Source organism: Apteryx mantelli, chromosome 16 (assembly GCF_036417845.1).
Source record: "Apteryx mantelli isolate bAptMan1 chromosome 16, bAptMan1.hap1, whole genome shotgun sequence".
Classification (NCBI taxonomy): Eukaryota; Metazoa; Chordata; class Aves; order Apterygiformes; family Apterygidae; genus Apteryx; species Apteryx mantelli.
The window spans coordinates 7,048,396-7,070,001 of record NC_089993.1 but is presented as its reverse complement, the minus strand read 5'-3'; the positions used below and the strand labels follow the sequence as shown (position 1 = coordinate 7,070,001).

The following is a 21,606-nucleotide window of genomic DNA, read 5'->3' as shown; positions in this document are numbered from 1 at the left end:
TAACCAGTGCAGAGTACCGCATGTAAAGACACCATCACAGCAAGCCCCTTTTGCAGTATAGCTTTTACTGGCCTTCAAAAACCCTGCAACTACACTTCTGAGTACCAACTAACATACCAGCAGGTTAAATATCTAACAGCATATGGATCTGTCTGCGGCAGCTCAGTCTTACGCTGGCCGTGAACCGCTCTGGTAGGCTACATGTTGCGACAGTTGGCATGGGCTGGGCCTGCCCGTTAATATATGAAATTTAATTAACCCTGGGAGTCAGGGAGTCCCTTCGCTGCAAGGACGGAGGAGTACGGTCAGCAGAAACACCCGCCAGTCCCCCCAGAGCTGGCGGTGCAGCATCTCAGAGCACCCGGCGGCCGTTAGCGCTGAGGGAATTCGAACGGGCCAATCAGAAGCGAGAATTCCGGCCCCAGCCCCGTAACCGAGGGCATCCCGAGGCGCCGGGCGAGGGGCAGAGCCCGCGGCCGCCGCCCGCCTCAGGGCTGGGCACCGCGGCAGCGGCCCCGCACAGCCGGCCCCGCTCCCCTCCCCGCCTGCCTCGCGGGCGGGTTGCGCAGCCTGTGAACTTGTGAACTACATCTGCGATTAAAGCGTTTTGGGGTCCACATCCCTTTTGTCTCCACCCTGCTGTTTGATGTTAAACGGTGACAGCAGTGTAGCCTATTCCTTCCACACAGCACCCTTAAGCGGAAAGGTGATCTGCTTCTGTCCTTTTAGTTTCAGCTTAATTAATTTTGGCGTGCCAGAAAGGCATTCTGCTCCGTCTGCCCGTGGGGGTTCACAACACGGAGAACCCCCCCTTGCCTCGGCCGCTCCCTGTCCATCCACCTCCCACCGCAACGCCCGCAGCCCGAGGCCCACCAGGGGTCCTGGGCCAAGTCAGCGTTGAACCACTCACAGACACCATTTACTTTCCTTTGTCCTGTCTGGTTTTAGGCGCCTCGGGACAAGGGCCTATTCCGCCGTTCCTCCTCTCAAACACGTGCGGCTTCTCTACCGCTGAGGCACCATGTCATGCCCCAGGACACGGGGGCAGGTCAGCACAACAGCGGAGGCAATTGTAAGGATCACGTGCTTATTTTTTCCACAGCACCATTTGGGGTTGTTTATTCTCCTTTCACGGCTGTGTCAGAGGAGAACACTGACACGGTGTTAGAAAGCTAGTCTTCCCTGCAGTAAGAGGTGATTTCACCTACAGCAATTTCCTCCATGCTTGACAGGCTAAGTAGAACCACTATGTCCATTTTAAGGCAGTAGCTGTGATGATTAAACCTTCCTTATGAAGTTCATTGCCTCTCAGCAAGGTACCAAGATACCATCTGTCATATGCTTTTTCAACTTGCAAACTGATAGGAAATCCAAACAGGGAAAAAAAACAAAACCCCCTATCATTTATTCATACTTTGAATGGTAAACTACAACTGTTATACTTCAACAGCAGGCAAGAAACTATGAGGACAACTCTGATCACAATCGCTGCTATACACACAACCTCCTATATTTTCTCAAAACAGCTGCAAGAAAATTGGCAGGAAGACTGCTGTAAATTTAAAGTCACTAGATCTAGGTAAGGGCAAGAGACCTACCTTTCCAAACAACAGAACAGCAAACGATCACATTTCAATATTGTAAAGCAGCACAAAAAGCATCAAGTCAAATTTAAATCTACTCCTCCTCATCACATCTGTAAGCTTTGGGGTTACTTTCCCCTTATGCTCCTAAAGAATTAGCTTAATCGAGGAAAGTTTGCTACCATTATTTATTTAAAGAAAAAAACAGAGAAAATTATGTGTCTGTTATTTAAATATTCACACTGGAAAACAAATTCCAAGAGTAATGGTATTTAGGGAAAAGATGTGCAAGGTGAAATGCATTCATTAAAGTCTCAACTCTTGATTTTCTAGTACTCACAATCAACTTAAACCATTTACAAATAATTATTTAGACTTTTAAGACAACAGAAGTCAATCTGATGATTTGTACTGGAAGAAAAAAAAGATTATGTTCATCAAATTATTTCAGCAATATCCTCAGTGCATGTACATTATCATGAAATTCAATAAAGTGAATTACTACATTTTTACAACCGTGAAGCATATGTCCTAAAAGGAATTCAGAGTTCTAGCAACATCAAAAAATTAAAAGTATATACTGTATTTTAAGGAGCAATTCACTTACCTATACTAAGAATAGGTCAGCAGTCACAGAACCATTCTAGTTCACATAGACATAAAAAGTATTATTGACCTGATTTTACCACAATTTAATTCAAAATTAGTATATCACATTGTATTTGTTTTATTTTTAGAATGTTTTCATGTCACTTTAAGAACAGCATTTTAATGCAATGTCCTCCACAAGCAAAATGGAAATACACATTATTTATAACAGAATATAGGGGGGAAGAAACAACAAGATCAGCTCAGTATTTCTGAGACTTAAACAGCTATGTTTTTTGCATCCAAAAGCATCAAAATTGTGTTACATTTTATTACAATGAATCCACAATGAGGCCAACCAAATGATAAATTCTACTATCATTCATGCATGAATGCTACCACAAAGCAGGATGAGAAATTATTTGACATACAAAATACAATAGATGGAGCATATAAAAAGAGAAAAAGGCAAGCTTAAGTCTGGGATTTTCCCACAGCCCACCTGAACCAGGGTGCAGGTAGTAAGACAAAAAGAAAGAAACAAAACACAACCTAGAAGCTGCTAAGAAATGCAGAGCACATTCACTTTGTATTTTCACGTGGAAGCACGATTGGAAGGGAAACAGTTTACACTCCCACATGTTGATTTTTCAAACTGAAAAAGTAAATGAGAATAATTCTCTTCATTCTGCTTTTCAAGGAAGATTTGCTTTGTTTCAAAACATACACCTCATTCACAATTTCCATCAAAAGCCTGAAGTATCCAACAGATGACATTTTCCTTCCCCCATGTTTTACAAAATGGACTGATTGCAATAAAAAGTGTAAGTCTCCTCAGTTGTAGTACTGCCTTCAAATACGGGTAACTAACATTTCTAGAAGTATTGTCAAATCCAAATCACAAATAAAATTCATGCTGTATTTGACCCAAACCAAAGCTACCAGCGTCTGAATTCCCCGAGAAGCTTTCACTGATATTAAGAATAGTGTTACTTGAAATACTTGCACTGCACTTCAGCAACTCCCTTTGGGACAAATGCAACTAAGCCTTTAAACACATGCATAGTACGTTTTACTTGAACATGAACATCTCCCCCAATGGATCAACTCTTCAGCAGCCTTAAAATTAAATATGGGCTTAAAGTGTTTTCTGAATTCGGCCCTCTCTCCTTTCTTTATTAAAATGGGACAGTGGCTATAAGCCAGCAGAAACTCTGGTGATAAAGTAGAAGACATAAAGTTGGTGAGAGATGTGATAAAATTCACTTCTATACATGAGGAAATGACTTCCATAACTCATTCCAGGTTTTACTTCTTGTAAATAGCATAGCACTGTGAAAAAGCATACTCCGTATCATTTCTAGATGCACACTACACTGATTGCTTCCTAGTTCTAATTTTACAAGGGAGTGAGCATTCTGAAGGCTTTTTCACTTTTGTTTCATTATCTTCACCAGATTTTTTACTTGGATTAAAAGAAAAAATACAGAAAAGAAAAAAAACAGTAAAAAAAAAAAAGCAAACTTCAGAAGCAAGATAGATCTACTGAAGAGGCAAAATTGATATTGCTCAGTGGGCTGGATGGATGATCTACCTTTCAACTTGCTTTTGCTGGAGGCAAGAAATGGTGACAGTATGGTATAGGAATAGCCAAGGTGCACAGCAGCCAGATTCCCTCGACTTCTATAAAAAGCCCAACAGGATAAATTTTGTGAAGGTCTTAAACTATCAATTATCTTTACATAGCTCTTGCAATATTGACTGCCAAGATATAAAATCTGGAGGAAGTTCTGCTGGCCTAGTACACATTCTCCATTTTACTGTATCATGTAGCTGTCAAAGACACATCTATCCAAGTCTTTGAACACATAGCGATGAACAGATTTTTATGGGATGCACAAAATCCCAAGGCCACAGTGACTTTGGGCTAGTTGAGGGTCATCACTTATGTGTCATTCCATTGTACTAGGCACAGCTAAAAGCAAAGAGAAAAAACAGACTCCCACCTTAAGGAATTAAGTCTTCTGTGACAATAAGGCATAGAAGATGACTTGAGCAAATTTATTTTTGCTACAAAAGAAATTAGGGGCCTCATCACATTGAAAAGTAAATCGAGGTCCTGCGAAAAAAAAAGTTTTTTAAAAAAAGGTGCATTTCCAGAAGAGTTAACCTCCTGATGAGTGCATTTTGTTGAACAATATGGATACACAGGCTATTACACCCAAAACCGTACTATAATATAATTTCAGTCTTAGCCATTTGTTAGGTATACAAAATTTATACTTCTTGTGTTGATAGATAAGAAAGGTGAGCAAATCAGACACCACATAACACATTATGGTTTTAAATTAGATATTTCAATCAAACAATTAACCCTGAACAATTAACTCTTCAACATCACCATTTATTGTTACTCTGTAGAAATTCTTTCAGTATATAAGACTATCCCATACAGATTCAAAGGGTTAGAAGAGTTTGGTGTGCATATAGCTTTACAGAGAAAATATGAAATTGTGGTGAGCTACAAAAATTCTCAAGTGTTCTCAGAGGAGCTTGTCACACCCGAGTTTGAAGATTGCCCCCAGAGGACCCCTCCAATGTTCTGGCAGAGGGCAAGTACAAGAGAGGTCCTGTGTAAGTGGTGCAGGCACATCAAACCAGCAGTGTAATGCACAATATTGTGGAACAAACCTCCATTACTTGTTGTTACGGCTATCTATTATACCACAAATCAGAGAACAATTCAAAATTATTAGGGTTCAAAGATGGCTTAAAATTATTGAAATCCTCTGCTAGCCTGCATGCGAATTCTGCTTTCTACTTTAGAGCTAGCCCTTAAACAGCTAGCAGTGTCTGAACAACAGGGAGGGACAGAAATTACAAGCTAGAACGCTCGGACTAGCATCTACCATCTTTTTCTATAACTGCACTTCAGTGTTCACAAACCTATTTGGATAAGGTCCTGGGCAACTTGACCATTTTTAACAGGACTGGATTTACAATAAATCAGGTATAGATATGTCACCAATTTAATATTACTGCAGGACTATAGATAGAAAGCACTTTTTTTTGTTCTTTTTTTTCTTTTTAAAGACTGTAATCAATGTACAGAGTTAGTGTTGTTAAGAGACCAAAACACATCCAGGCAATTTCTAGACATTTATGCAAACCAAATCTTTTGCATTTGTGAACTATATCAATACTAATAAGAATTACCATACTTTTTTAACATCAAAATTCACTATACGTTATTTAAAGAGAGGTATTTCCATCAAACCCCAACTTCCTCCCTTCCCGCAGGCACTATTACTAAACTACAAAAAAAAAAAAAAAAAAAAAAAAAAAAAAGAGAAATGATGAGACAGAATATTCACCTTCAGAACTTAATCATCTGCATGAAGAGTTTTCTATTTTCAGGCTTTTACCCAATGGAATGTAGTGACTTGAATTCAAGAAAAATTTGTTTTACTGATTTTTTTTTTTTTTTACGCTTCATTAGAACACTTTCCTTCTCCCTATCTTGTCCTGATTTCAGACATGAGAGGCTGTTCTTTCATTCAGCAGAACTCTGATATATCTGTTGAGTTCAACATACTCTTTTCTCATCTTCCCTGGGAAGACAAATAAATACCTGTTCCAGGAAGAAAAGTATTTAGTCTCGAACCTAGTATGCTTCAACATAAGAAGTAATTACTTTAATGGGCTTGATTCAGAAGGGTACTAACCCTTGGCAGTCTTCTGGAGTCATTTGGAGTTTAAAATGGTTGTATCATATATACTCCTGTAGCTTTGCTCATCATGGTCTGTATTTATGAAGAAGAATGAAATAACAGTCTATGCCCTTGGCAAGCGAAGTAAAAAGAAGAAGAAAAAAAAAAGGAACAGTAAAATTTGGTGAATACAATGCAAAGGAAAGTCTTGCTAACTACAAATGCTAATCCCAATGAGAAATAGGCCCCACTATAGTTTTCCTAGCAGAAATCTGAACTATCATAACAGTGTGCTCTCTCATGAAAAATGCTTTTCTTTCCTACTAGAAATCTTAGTACATGACATTCTTGACCATTTAATTCTCTTTGTAGCCCTTTGTAGCCTTGCCCTAACATCCCCCCGCTGGGGTTTAGCTGCCTGTGTTTCAAGGATACAAGGTTCAGCTCTAATACAGCCCAGCTTCACAACACTGGCTCAGATTTTTGAGAAAGGGCTGTGACAAAAGCGTGCAGAACAATAAGAAAGGTAAAATTACAAGCAGAGGTTGGATCATTGGTAGCTTAAGGATTCAAGAGGAAAAACACCAGCATGGAAAGGTATAAACTCCTAAAGGGAAAAAAAGACAGGGAGGCTGGTTGAGTAATCAGATCAAGTTGTCAGTGCTACCATTTTGATGCACCTGGTAGGAGACAGCAACTCAGCCACACCGAGGGTCCATCACAGGAGCTGTGGAGGCCAAGCTCTCCCCTCCTGACTGATGCCTGCCTGGACAGCACGCACTCCTCAGGAGCCTTGGTGGGGCTGGAGATCATACTTGTACTTAGCTTGTTAAGTCCTAGCTGTCTTCTGTGTGTGCAAGGCAATAAATAATTGCTTTCAACTTTTTAGTTGGATATATCACGCTTGCAGAATCTCTTTGTGCCTGGCTAAAGATGCCCAAATAAACTGACTCCTCCAAAAAAAAGAGTGGTAACAGCCACTAATTCTTTTTCAGTTACCACTTGTTGGGAAATTCTCAAGTAGAAAGTTGCTTCATAGATGGACAGCAAAACTATTCTTTGATAGCCAAATTTTATCTTGAAAACAAACGGACCTACTCTGTACTCACTCCCAATGAACAATCCCTTGCCAAATAGCTAAAGTCATGGCCGAATTGACTGACTGCAGCTGTGTAAAAAGATTACAGATAAGGTGAAAATTATGAGAGGAGAGAGAGAGAATGAGATTCTGTTGTATGTTGTATTATTAAGGGTTCTGGGGAAATAATTTCTGCACTGATCTCTAGCCTAGCACGGCCTTTCAGGCAATGACACTGCAGAGACAAACCTAACTTCAACTCCAGACCAAAACACAGCTGGCAACACAACAGCACTTGCTGCTACCCACACCTACCACACGCCAAGCCAGTTACAAGCAAGAGGAGAGAATCTTCTTCATGGATGCACAATGAATTACCAACAGCATACACAATGAAAATAGAAAACAGTAATAGAAAACAGTAATTAATGAAAATTCAGAGTATAACTACTGGCATGGTTGAAACTCCACTGGTTTTAATGCAAGTTTTTGAGTATGCAAATGTCTCGTAATCACCCTTGGGGTATGTGTGCACGTGAAAGAACACACCCATTATTGCAATTTCATCGCGGTTTTAAAGAATTTTGTTACATATTGTTCGATGTATATTGGATTCTCTTATCTCTCTAGTCGGCTACGAGAGAGTGATAATGTTATTATCATCTAGATTAAAGTTACTAAAAATGTGTTCCTAAACACTATTTTTTCATGCCATCCATGAAAATGAGAGTAATGGAATTAAACTACGTAAGAAGAATTGGTTACGTCAAACCTTTGCCATATTTCCAAGGACTGATAGCAGATGAAAGTCTCTATAAAATGAACCTATTCTATACAAACTTGTGCTTTAAAAACATCTTTTTAGTCTTGTCCTTTATATTTCATTACATTCTGTATCAGTTCTGACAAGAATTTGATCTCAACATTTTATTTTTTAAATTAATGATCCTGATATCATTTGACACTCTCTTTTCTATTTGTCTTAAAAAATGCTTTCAACATCTGGTGGAGCCAGTTGTGGCTGCCAGAGCTTTTTTAATTCAACCATAAAAGCAGGTGCTAAGGAAGTGAATCGACAACTGTTAATTTTCAGTTCTTGCTCTTGATTTCTGTATTCCTAAATTGTTTTGAAATGAATGTCAGTGCAGCTCAGAGGATTAAAAAGGCTCTAGCTACCTCACCTGCAGATGTTCGAAGTAACTTTCTATTAAAATACAAACTGAATAAAGTTTGATTCTGAAAGTGTTTGCTTGGACTCAAACTATTACTTCTCAGACGACACTGCGCTGCTTCACCTGCTCAGATCCCCAGCACCGGCTGGAGAAAGCACATGTAGCATGCGCAACTAAAATATCACATTTGTCATATGATGTTGCATTAATAATATAAATAATACACAGCTACTGGTGTAAACTGTGGTGAAGTGGTATCTTCCTCCTTCTATCCCATTCAATTTCTTTCTCTTTTCTTTTCTCAGTCTACCATCCTGATATTCCCCTTCCCATCCTCTCCCCAAAAGAGGAGCTGAGGTGAGCTACTGGTTCTCTAGAATGGGGAATAACTTTCAGAACTGGTCCTCATATCCAGGCTTGGCTCTCTATCGAAGTAAAGAACCAGAATTAATAGCTGCTTTAATAATGTCTCTTGCAGTTAAAACTTGACCTGCCAGTTTGTTATCTGTACAGCCTTCTCAGTTACAGAAAAGGACTGGCCTAAATAATTAGATAAGAGACTGCCAAGTAATGATAACGCATAATGATTTTTCTATTTAAATTATAAGGCCAGTGAATAAGGGAAGTGTTTGTGACTTCTCTTTAAATCCCAGCAGGCAATGAATGAAACCCTCAGCTTGTATCTACTGGATACAATGGAGTCAGAGAAATTGCTTTCCTGACAGTAAATATCTGCATTGCCTTGTAGTTCTACTGAGTTCTGTATTGATTTTTCATCATCTCTCATCTGTACTTTAAACAGTCTGAATTTGAGTCAATTTACATACTCCCTAATACAGCCCAGATATGCATTATTTCATGAAAAACATAAGAGAAAGAATGCCAATCTTCTATCCTTCTCTATCATTCCCATCTATTCCTCAACTATTTTACTCTCCACAAGTATGCTATATATAATCTAAATTTTATTAAATCTATAAATATTCATATTAGCAGACGCCTGAGGGTTTTAACTTTGTTTTGTGTGCATGTGTGTCTGTGTGCGCATATGTTCTTCTTTTCTTTTACAGAAGTACATTAAGGCAAGCTACAATTATGGAAAAGATCGGTTTTGTTCTAAAGCAATAAAAATAATGAACCTTTGAACTGTGACCAACAAGCAGATACTTTTTCAGGCTCATAGGACATTCCAAAATTTTAAGTACCTCAAAAAGATCAGATTTTTAGCTCAACTCAAACAAACCGCTACCATGTATATCCACCCTTTCATTACTCTCCTATTCTAATACTATTGTCCAAATATAGAGTCCAGTCCTGAAAGTTCTCAGATCCTAACAGAGCTGGTGCCTTCAGGCCTATGAGTCTGCAACACGAAAAGGGGAATCAGTGCCAAACGTGGCTTAACTATACTTACAGAGGACTGTATGCAAACCGGCTTTCAAAGACATAGTAAAGTGGTTTAAATGTCAGCACAGACTACAAGAACCAACCACCGAGAACGCACAAAAGACCACTCTACCCACATCAAAACTGTTAGCTACCTAGGCAAAGTAGCTAATGATCTTCCATAAATAAAGCAAAATCCTGTCACAGACTTCTGAAGGTCTGTCTGTATCTTCTCATAACACGTGATTACGCATCCTCACCTTTGCTTTGGGACTGCAGCACTTGTCTTGCCTTTCAAGTTTCCTAAGTATTGAGTCAGATAGGCAGCAGTGTCTCTGGATGATCGCAAGATACCTGAAACAAATCCCAGGACACTAGTTCTCAATAACCTGAGGCTCTCGGAGCCTCATTAACATGTTAATGACAAATCTGGAGCAGCAGAGTGAAACTTATCTGGCTGCAATACCTGTCACCCCATCAATCACCAGCGCGGACTCCACTGACCAGGCCGCCTACGTGAATTTGTCCTCTTTCCTCATTGCATCCTTCTGTAAACCTCAAAGCTGCACACTGAGAGAAGTACCACCACTCTGTGTCAGGCACTCTGGCATCTCCTTCTAGACCCCCCAACCAAGTGTGAAGTCCCTTTGTACAAGAACACAGTGCAGTCAAGCTTCCAAGACTTGAGGCACATCCAGATGAGGGGCTGTATACGGCAATTTGCCTTTCATTACCAGAATCATTAGGTTCCTAGATTTTTCCAGAGATCTCTTAGGTTTTGGATGGGCAACACACATCTCTCAAGAGGACCAGCTGGAGCAGTCTCCATGTAGGCTCAAGGCTAAACAAGCCTTTGTACAGTGACAGATACCCTAAGGTCTGAAGGCTGGTACTGACAGATATACAGTTAAAGAAGAGAGTGCATCACCTATGGCAAGGTGCAATGGGAACATATTCTGATTACCATCCCAGTACATCTATTTGACCGCCTGTAACAACATCTTCTGATTGCTATCGTGTCTTTTCAGCCACACAACAAAGCCACAACTTACCCTTTCCGTGTAATTTTGCCACCTGAGTGATAAGACATTGGCATCCTGAGAAGTTCTTGTTATTACTGTATGGAAAGAACGAACATGCCAAGGACACAAAAGAGGCTGCATCCCTTCTCGCATCCCTCTTGTTCCCCCAATTTCTTATTGCCCAAATGACAATTTGTGAAGCATGGCGACACACTCTGGCAAAGCTTTTTAACCTCCATGCTGGTAAGATATTTTTTGTTTTCTTTTTATGATTAATAATTAAATGCTTTTACTAACATGATGAAGCCCAAAATATATGCCAGCTTGGATAATTAACAGACTCATACAAGAAACCTGTAGTATCATGCCTACGCTCTTTTTGGAAGCAAACTAGAGTTTCGTATCTGAACGCTTGATGCAAAATTCAGCCAAAATCCATCTAAAACAGCACAGTGTTTACAACATTAAGATTGGAGTGTAACTTTTTTAAAGAGCCTGAAAAACTGGTAAATGTGCCATAAAGCACACTTTAATAAAGAAAACTATTACTTTCACGTCTTCTTTTTTGCTGATACTTCAAAATACTCAGAAACTAATAACCAGCTTTGGACCATAAGGTAGATTCACAGATAATTCAATGAAAAATGCTGTTAATCCAAAAGAAAGCTTGACAGTTCTGTAGATCTGGCATTCATTATTAGTTTATTAATATTTGATTAATCTCATAGCAGGAAATGATCATTAGTGCAGGACCATATGTCTAAAACAGTGCAGGCAAATTCCATTTCTGTAACATGAGCTGGTTTTTTGCAATCAAAAAAAGCTAGGAAACTTTTACTTATGGCAGAATTTTTATGGAGTATATGCTCTAATCTCTTAGCAGAAGAAGAAAAACTAAACTTGGAATCTGTGAGATAAGTTTTAACATTCACTAGCACATGACAGCTATGCAATTTTGGCAGCAATTATAGGACTCATTTTGACTTTTAAAAAGACTAATTCAGTTCCCTGTTTTCTAGTTATCAATATGATAATCCACATGAAATGCAACAATATGTTATTATATTACTGCTATGTTATTCATTGGGCAGGTCCTTCCCGAGAAGTCCAGTGCAGACCCTTGCTGCACTGCCTGGTTCACCATCAGAGAAGTATCAACACTACACTATCAACATCTACCATGGACAGAAACGCCACAGATGTGAGAAGATGAATTCACCACAAGGACCTTACAGAGTCCAGCTTCACCACTTCACCCTCCTGCCTTAGGGAGCTATATGGGTTCTCAGACACACCATGGACGCCCAGCAGAGCCACCGGGCCCAGGGTACTAAGGGAAATCCAGCAGACCCAGGCTCTACTCATGACTCAGCCACTGATCTGAGTAAAACATCTTTATCAAGGTATCTTGAGGTGAAGGAGGGGTGTGTATGAGCCTGTCTCTTCTAACCTTCCCCATTACTTAAACCGAAGGGGATTGTGTCTCACAACATATTTTGTACCATACGGTACCTTCGCGATTTGGTCTTCCACACACACAATAAGTGGCCGCCAAACCCTCCTTGTCTTTTTCAGGATCTTCTTGATTTTGTGTTCCATGTGACTAAATTTTGTATTTAGCTACAAGACAGATCTTAAAACAGTCCATTTCGGTATTCAGAGATTTGCAGAACTTTAAAAAACTGCTGCCATCTCATGCCAAAAGCAGCAGTGGCCCACCAGCAGTACGATTGCTTGGCCTGCCAACAACCCACTTATCTCAAATGTGGCGATTCTGTGTTACCTTGGGAAGGAACTAGATGGTGCTAAAACACCCTTACTTTATAGTTTGCAATAAAAATGGGTTTATTTTTCTTGGTCAGTGCTTTCTGTCACCAAAAAAAACCACCAAACAAATAAAAAACAGCAGTATAGTACACTAGCTCATTTCTAAGTACACTTTTGCTTGAAAAAGAGAGAGAGTACCATTACAAATAAAAGGGACAAAAAAAATGTAATCATATAAAGTAAGTCACTATGCTTCCCTCCCACCCTCCTCCTGAACTAACAAAGCACCACCCTTCACTCCCTTGTTTTCCTATATACTATGTAAGATTAAAAACTGAAATTCCAAGAGAAGGAATAGCTTGTGACTTCAACTAGCCCCGAACACAGAATGTCATATTATGAAATTTGAAGCTTTCATGGGATTTGCAGCCAAATTTTCTAGGTCCAGGACTTCCACATAAGCCTTATTTAAGTACCTGATTTTGAGATATTTAGCTGCCCAGAGGTGAAGTTCTACAGGCCTTTTTGGTACTTGCAAATCACTAACAGTAACACAGCAAATATAGCAGAAACCATGGGAAAAACTAATACCTAACTTATACAACCAGCTAAATGTTTATTACAATGTTTTATTACAAAGGCTTGTATTCCCTTTACAAAGCATTTCACAGGGGGCACTGCAGGGGAAGAAAAAGATTAAAAACCAAAAATACCATAGACTATTAATTAAAAAAAAAAATCAAATTGGCAACAAATTAATGCTGTGCCTGAAACTATCAACACAAGAAGTTATATCAGCATCTGTTATAGCAGCAGGGTTTAGATGAAAAAGGAAAAAAAAGGGGAGTATATGACAGAAGAAAAAAGCTTCTCTCTAAAGCGCTGCCTTTCCAGTTTATTACAAAGGGTACAAAGGGCAAGGCCAACCCTTTAGGAGAGCTTTCCAAAGCTGTCTTGGAAATTACACATTTGCACATTCATAGATTTTTAAGGCTGACAGACACCATCATGACCATCAAGACCATAACTTCCCGTGCAACAAGCCGCCATACATGCTCCAGACTGATACATCCCACAAGCCTTTCAGGAGTCTTGGAAATTCGTCAGTCTTCCCTTCACATCTAGTGTCACAGAACTACTTCTCTACATCCCTCAATAAAATCTGATAAATATAATCATAAATACATGAGCCAGCTCTGCTGCCCATATCACCCTACCCATACCCCCCCGAGTTTCTAGTATCTTGTTCAACGTTCTGCTTCAGAACCCAGGTCCCTTGTGCCTTAAATTACTTTCAGGGGCTCCTGAAAAAAAAAAAATCAGACATTTACCTTGCCCTTTCCCTTGGGTTTCCTCCCTCCTGACTCTTCTATACTCTTCTCTCAAATTCTTCTTCCAGGAAAGCTGTAGATTACTTCAAAAAGTAATCTAATCTATTCTCTGATTACAAGTTCAAATCACTATATCCATGTTGTATCTGTTCTTAAAAAGTCCTCAATTTAGAAGAGTTCCACAACCTCCATATATCTCTAGGCTTACTCCAATAGTCAACATATACCTTCCTAGATACAATTTTTAAGCCCATCTCTGCTTGTTTTATATGAAGATTGCTACGCCTTCTTTTCCAAATCTCTGATCCTCTTTATTGCTCTGTAACCTCTCTACAGTAAGCTGGTTCTTCTCGATCGAGCCAATAAAGTCTGGTGGAGTTCACAGCATGCATAAGCTCTCTTTAATACTAGACCCACTAGTGGCGCATTATGTTGATCTTTTACCATTTTAAGTTATTAAAAGACTGTGCCACAAAAATCAAACTCATAAATAGCTCTACACCAACGATAGCAGAGTTTTTTTCCAATGACATTCATAATTTCTTCAAAAACTCATCACATGAGTTTGACATGATCCATTTTTCATAAAGCTGCGCCAACCTGTATTACCTTCTTTAATGCCACATTTATCAGGCCTTCTGTAATTCATACCATTACTAACTTTGGGATCAATGTTAAAAAGAACAACGTGTAGCTTTACAGACCACAATCTGGCTATCATGGCTGTAAAGTCTTGGTACAGCGCATCGGTCTTTAAGTTAAGACTTCCAGGAACAGGCAATTCTGATTCTGCAGTGTCATCACTGCAACCGAAGAAAGGGAAACCAGCGACGGGCCAGATCACGGTCTGGAACACCCGAGGCAAGGAGGGTACAGCAGCGGGGAGATGGTTTCACACATCCTGAACTCCTTGAGCGCTCATCCAGACAAGGTTCTGCTGGAAAGAACCACATGACAAACAATGACCTCTGAATTAATTTCTTTGTGTGATGCCTGTAACAGCATCTCATAAATCCTTCAATGAGCAATTTCTTTTGCTTTGCTAATCATGGGCAGTTTCTGATTAAATTTTGGTATAGATTTTCATATATTTGAATAAAATTCTAGCTTTCTCCTTGCAGGAACAGAATTAAAGCTCTGGCTGAAGCTGCCTCTGGCATTCACAGCAATTTCCTAACATGCAGAGGCAAACTTTCCAAGAAAGGTGCCATGTTGAACTGTTTTTTATGATTTTGTCAATGAGGGTGACTATATGCTCCATGGATTTCTTCCATCACCACCTAGTCTTCCTTTTCATGCAGCAATAAAAAAAAGAAGTTCATAAAGCTGGACATGCGAGAAGCTCTTTCCATCACTTTAGCAATCTACAATTCAATTTGAAATAAGAATTCCTTGTGAGCTGTGTTTCTTATTTTTTCCCTGGATACTGTACTCTAAGATACAGCACTAAATTACACTGATTCATTATTCCTATTAAAACTAACAATAACCTCAAATTGCTTAGCAAACCAAACAATTGCAAACAGTAAATTTAAACAGTAAAACAGGGAGCACATTGGGTAAAATGTTATTTCCCTGAACAAGGAAAGCTTTCGGCAAAGTGCTTAACTTGAATACAACAAAAGGCAATTTAATTTAGTAATACGGCTGGATGAAAAATGGAGACCTCAGGTTTAATAAGAAGGGGGAAAAAGACAAGCATATATCATCCAAAAGGATAATTATGAGAAACTATTTTGTATGATCCAGCTAAATCAAAGCTTTTAATGCTTTCTTACTCCTGTCAAAGGAGGGAGATTTAGTGCTTTAAAAATGGGGATTTTGCAGACTCCACTGCCAAGAAAAAATGATTTGTCCCTTGATAAATTACTATTGGGCTTTCTACTTGAAAAAAAATACACTTACATTGAAATAAATGCCAAGGAATGGCTAGAGAATTTATATTATTCACTCGTATCTGTCACTGGATTGGTTGAAAAGTGACACTATTAAAAATGTCTTCTTGCTTTAGACATAATGGCACAAAGGGGCCATGCAAGCCTTTCGTGAATGGGAAGGATATGTATACAAAAATAATACTAAGCAAATCCTGATTTCCCTCCACCTTCCTGACATACTAGGCTTTAAATATATATACATATACATTTTTAGAAGCTGCCAATTCCAAAGAAAACTCCTTCCCAATGGGAGGGAGAGGGTCCATTCATTTTCCCAAGGATTTTCAAGGCTTCTTAAACAAATCTTAGAATTTTTTTCCCCCTCTTCTGGAGGGGGAAAAAACCCAAAAAACAAAGAACCACCGATGAGTACCTAGAATATTAGCTTGAGAGCTGAGCTGCAGAAGAGCAATTTTACCCCAAGAGCCCAAGCAAAGGAACCCTCTCTAAAGGGTCTTGCCTGTGCTTTTTGGCTGGAGAGGGTCACTTCATTTTCTCTCTCCCCAGCTCTAAAACAAGGACCTGCATGGATCACTGAGGGGCAGAAGAACTAGATGGCCGTGCATGCAGGGAAGAGCAAGTAGCAGGCGGCGTGGGGCTGCCCTGGCAGGCGGCAGCTTGCCCTGGGTTTGCTCAGGGACTGGAGGGACAGCGCTACCCCGGCCCCAAGCCCCCCAGCGTCGGCAGGCGATGCCACTGGCAGACCCACGAGTTGCTGCGAAGAAGCCCGTATGCCCTGCAGTGTGCTTTGACAGGGCCAAAGCCACCCAAGCTCTCAGCTGTCGAGCTTCAACCTACTTGAAAGCGACGGTCCCAGCCGCCTGGAGGCTGCCCTTCTTTCTGCAGCCAAACCAAAGGCAGGATTCACGGCGTACAGATGGACGCAAACAAACAAGCAAACCATTAATAAATACCATTGGAACGCCAATGGGACGTGTGCATGCTTAATAGATCCACACAGGTTTGCAGGACCGGGATATTGGATTTATTTAGTACTTGCACTCTATTCTGATTAGTGCTTAATTTGCACACAGTTTTCATCAGGGTCTGACAGGACATAAGAAATTTTTCAACCCATTTCTGAGGTTGAGTTTACCTGGGTGTATTTTTTTCATTCTGCTCCATCAAAAGGATTTCTTTTCTTTTTGATTAATTGTAATGTCAAGTTTCTAACACCATATAAGAGATCTTTTTCTTATGTTATCACTGATTGATAAGACATTTTACCATCTCCTGAGAGCGGTATCAGCTATGAATTTTCATAGAAAACCAGCAAAATGTTTTTTGGGCCCTGAACCTTTTATGCCTACTATTCTAATTAATATCAATGAGAAGGTCCAAAATGCACAATAACAATCCAAAAGCAAGGATAAGAGCTTTTCTGTAGATGCAAAAGATTATTTTTATTTGCATTCATTTAACATATGAAATGCAGCACATAAACTAGTTGGAAAGAAATAAACCAGAGATGAGTTTGAAATAAATGCACTATTTTTTCAGGTAGCAGATTACATAGTCTACAAAATCTTTCTAACAGAAACAAACTTCTTTTTTCTCCACTTACAGGAACCTACCATCATGGGATCCAATTCATGAGGTGGGCATTGAGAAGCTGCCAGAATACCAAAACAACAGCAAAAAGGAAATTCTCACGTTAAAGATAGATTATAAAATTTCCATCTGAAAAAGGGAATCAATGTCTCTAAAAAACCATCACTCCAAAAACCAGTAGTTCTAAAGCACGTGCGCGCGCACACACAGAAATCCTTCCCTCCCTCCATGCAGCCTTGGAGGAAAATAATAAATTAGCTGAAGTCAGGGGAATTTCTGCAATAATTTCAGAACCATATGGCTTATAGAGTCTTAAAGTCCCTGATGTTTAACACCATGTGAGCAATGCCACCAAATCTGACCTCTAGATCTTTAAACCTATTTTACATAGTTGTAAAACATTACATGATTATGCCAGGTACTAGGCACTGGAAGTGTTGTTTTTACTCTTTCTTCCACCAAAAAAAAAAGCAAAACAGAAAATTTAATTGGAAAGTTGCTATTTGCTCCAGCGGTTGTCTCACTTTTAAATGCTACAGGAAACAATGAAGTGTATGTGTTCCGCAGTTCAGAAAACACAGCACTTGTTAAAGTCTAGTGAGCTGCAAATAGCATCCAAGCCTCTCTTGGTAAAAACATCAGTAAAATTCACAGAAAATATGAATTATTGCCATTGTGATGTCTCAATTTTTTATATGGATTATGCTAACAAAACCAGAAAATACCACAATTTCAATCTATATCTTGTGACAATGGCTTCTCATACAATTCATAATTACATCATCTACAGCCATTTATCTTAAATCAATAATCCCACGGCCCTTCTAAAACCGGCATTTTGCAAATACACTACAGAAGCTACTTGAAGCAGTAATTTATTTTTCATATAACATCTTTATGTTATCCTTTGGCATGTAGGCTTAAGTGGATTGTTTATCTCTGGAAAAAAAAGGAAGCTAGGAGACAGTTTGTTAGAAACAAATTTCTTCCTAGAAAATTCAGTTCTAATCAGTAATTAGCATGCAAATACTAATATTACATGGAGAAACAAAGAATACATAGGGATTATAGCTGAATAATCCTACCAGAGTTTTTTCTAATACATTGTTTTCACGTTCCCAAATCTTTGAAGAATTAAAGAATGAGGCAACTCATTGTTTTTCCTATCTTTTGTCAGTGTTCACTCACAATAGCTGTTTCTTAGAGCTACTTCCAAAGAAACATCCATCGCTACTAGAGCCAACAACTCCTTTCAACCTAGCTGCAACGGTTTTGATAGGAGGCAGTTTAACGGGACACATCGTAATGGGATGCAATTGTTGGAAGCTGATGAGGAAAAAAAACAACAATTTTTACTTGTTAGGATAATTAACCTCCAGAAACATCATCAGAGGATGAGGTAGGCTTCTTATCCTCAGTGTCTTTAACAAAGATAGAAGAGCAGAGAATACGGCCCAAATGACGAGGGGAAGCCAGGCTCCCCTTGGCCGGCGCCGACGAGCAGGAGGCTGCTCTGCGCGGCACCCCGAGCCGGCGCTTCTGCGGCTCCATCGGGCGTACGTGCGCAGCCCAGAGAGGCTCGGGGACAGCTTCGATCCACGCATCATTAAAACAAATCAGCTGATGACCGTACACTCGATTTAGTGATCTCTGTTGGAATTTATGGGGCTGCAGGACGTTTTCAGTTCAAAGACATTTAATCTTCAAATCTCTTCCCCTTCAATCTTAAAGTGCTATGTCTGCTGACAGTCAGGACAAAGGATAAATCCACAAAATCAAAATGGTTTTCTAAAGCTATCTTTGCCAAAGGAGTTAAGAACAGAGGACACCGTCAGAGTCTCTCCCTTACATTCGAAGATCAATTCTGTGGGCCAGATCCTCAGCCAGCATAAATCAGTGTACCCTCAGTCAGAGAAAATTAACACGATTTTAGGCTACCTGCAGAACTAGCCCTACACTCTCTGATGCGAGTTCCCCGATTTTGTCAGTCATTCGTGTCTACAAAGGCTCTTCATGAAAAGTAGCCAATAAACTAACAAAATGTACCTCCTCATATGTTTAATTAAAAAAAAAAAATCTTTAAAAATGCTAAAGATCTAGCCTGATACACATGCAAAAAAGTAATCAACTAAAGCAGGCCAGAGCGATAATTTTACATGAAATGGTAAGCTTTCCAACATTCTAGCATCTAACATTCACAGGGCTACCATTTACCTTATTTTTAAAAATTATAGCACTGTAAATTTTTCTGGACTGTTTATACAACATGCAAAAAAGGCAGTATATGCATGAAATAGCCATTTTGAATTTCCTCATTTCTATACCCATTAGCTGAAAGTATACAGCCAATTCTCAACCTTGTATTTTAGGTCATAAATCTGCTCCCTCTGTTCCTTGGGCAAATTAAAAGCTATATATCTTTTGTCAAAGTCTTTCTGACACAGAGCTCCTACCTTCACAGCCTAAGGCTAGCTGTGTGTCTAGGAAAATTATATACAATAGGCAGTGACAGCCAGGGAGTCTAGCATTTAGGCACTAGTCAACATATTTTTATACATGTAAAAATCATTCTGCCTTATAACTTGAGCACAATTTATACATATTTAAAAAGATTACAGGAGTATAAAATAAGAAAGTGCTTTGGAAAGAATAGGAAGGTGGTCCAAATTTGATATCTTAGCAATCTTTAAAACTATGCTGCATTAAGCACATGCATTAACCTTTGCATTACACTAATACAGATTATGCTATCAGAACCATAACCTATTTTCTTGTGCATTAACAGTTGCCATGCTTCAGTTTCTGATGAATATGTGGGCACCACTTTTGATTTCAGCTGAATGTGCAAACAGTGCATGTGCTTTAATTAAATGCATACAAAATTATGTTGTTTGGGAATGCCAGCTTTGTCATGTATCACAGCAATGGCTTGTCTAGTTATATCGGAGTTTTATGGCCTTGAAATGAGGCATTGCAAAATGGCAATATTTAAGACGTCCCACGTGAATTGCTACATTGTGGAAAATTTTCTAAGCAATGGGCTCCTGCACATCTTTTGAAAGCTGCAAGAAGCTTGGATAGAAGTAATTTTAGCTTTCTGACTTATAGAAATATTTCTAAAAAATTGAGGTTTTTCTCTAATTATTTGCTCAACAACTACGCGTCACCCAAGGCTGTAGCTTTTGACAGGATATGCTTCTTGTTCCCCTTCCATTGCAAGCAACCCTTGTTTTATACTTTTATCTGAAGCGCTACTTGCCCTCCTTAGACCTCACAGGCTTATAGCTGCCATTTTCACTATGTCATCTCTCTTGCACTGTGATCAGAGGTGTTCATCTTTTTCCTTTCCTAAGTGATATTGTTGTCATATAATTTACTTTCTCGGTTATTTTGACTGGAAAAGCTGGAAGGCTTGTCTTCGTTACATTTAACACATGGCCATGATCTGAATAGAGCTTGTGGATTTGTTCTGCAGTTTCCATTTATCACCCATTTTGAGATAAATACACAGTAGCGCTGCTATCTAAAAATACCTCTTGTTCCTATTTTTGAAAGCATGGCTTCTATTCCTTAGAAGAGTGACTTACTTTCTAACCGTCATCTTCTGTCCTCTCTCAGCAGTTTTAGGATGCTTTTATGGGTCACTCAGTTTTCCCTTCTCAGCGCTGATGACTGTAGCCGAATTTGAGGATGTGATGCTGCCGTCACCTCAATTAAAGCAGCACTACAAGAAGGAAAGTCATATCACATTAGGAAAAAAAAAAAGTTATTCCTAGAATAAAAGGTGACGGAAAAAAAGTGTTGGACCTAGTAGCAGACAGTTTTGTAGCAGGACATGGTCAGAGGACAGGAAGGCAACCTCAGCCTCCTCTGGCTTTCCAGGGCAGTTAAGCACACGCCCAGACCTTGCCAGTCTTAAATGACTTGCAGTCTCTTATTGGGCATTTCACACCAATTCAATTTCAAATCCCCAAGTCTGATTTAATTAGAAAGGCAGCACAATCAAGGAAAGCAACCAGGCATCTAAAACTGCTACACTGGGTAACTGAAGGAGATGGTGTTTATGGGGCTCTCAGAACATATAAATCCCAAGCACTGCTAGCACTTTTAAACTGAAGGCATCTTCCCCAATGAATTAAATACCACACTTTTAATAACACAAGTCTCAAATAAATGAGGCTGCAGTGGGCCTGATCCACAGCTGTCACAGCTGTAACAAAGTCATCACCACACCTGCAGGGACGTGCGCGCTTCTGCCAAAACTTGCATTAGCAAAGCAGTTCTTAAACAAATGGGTCCAAAAAACCCACGTAGCGCCAAGAATTTGCACTGAAATCCATCATTTATTTCTGAGCACCTCTGGATCAAGAAAGTTATTTTATACTTACTTTATATGTATACAGTTTATCATATTTTATATTATTTTATACTATTTTGATGGCATATGGCATCTCATGCTATACTGGTAGCATTTGACACAT

The 21,606-nt window shown here is 39.4% G+C and overlaps 1 long non-coding RNA gene across 1 annotated transcript in view; it reads right to left on the bottom strand.

Moving 5' to 3' along the window:
• Positions 1 to 20,776, bottom strand: part of LOC136993482 (uncharacterized) — a 236,978-nt gene extending 216,202 nt beyond the window's left edge. Inside the window, exon 1 of the long non-coding RNA XR_010885798.1 lies at positions 20,713 to 20,776. This is a non-coding gene — a long non-coding RNA (uncharacterized lncRNA). The remainder of the gene's footprint in view (positions 1 to 20,712) is intronic.
• Positions 20,777 to 21,606: the final 830 nt, after the last annotated feature.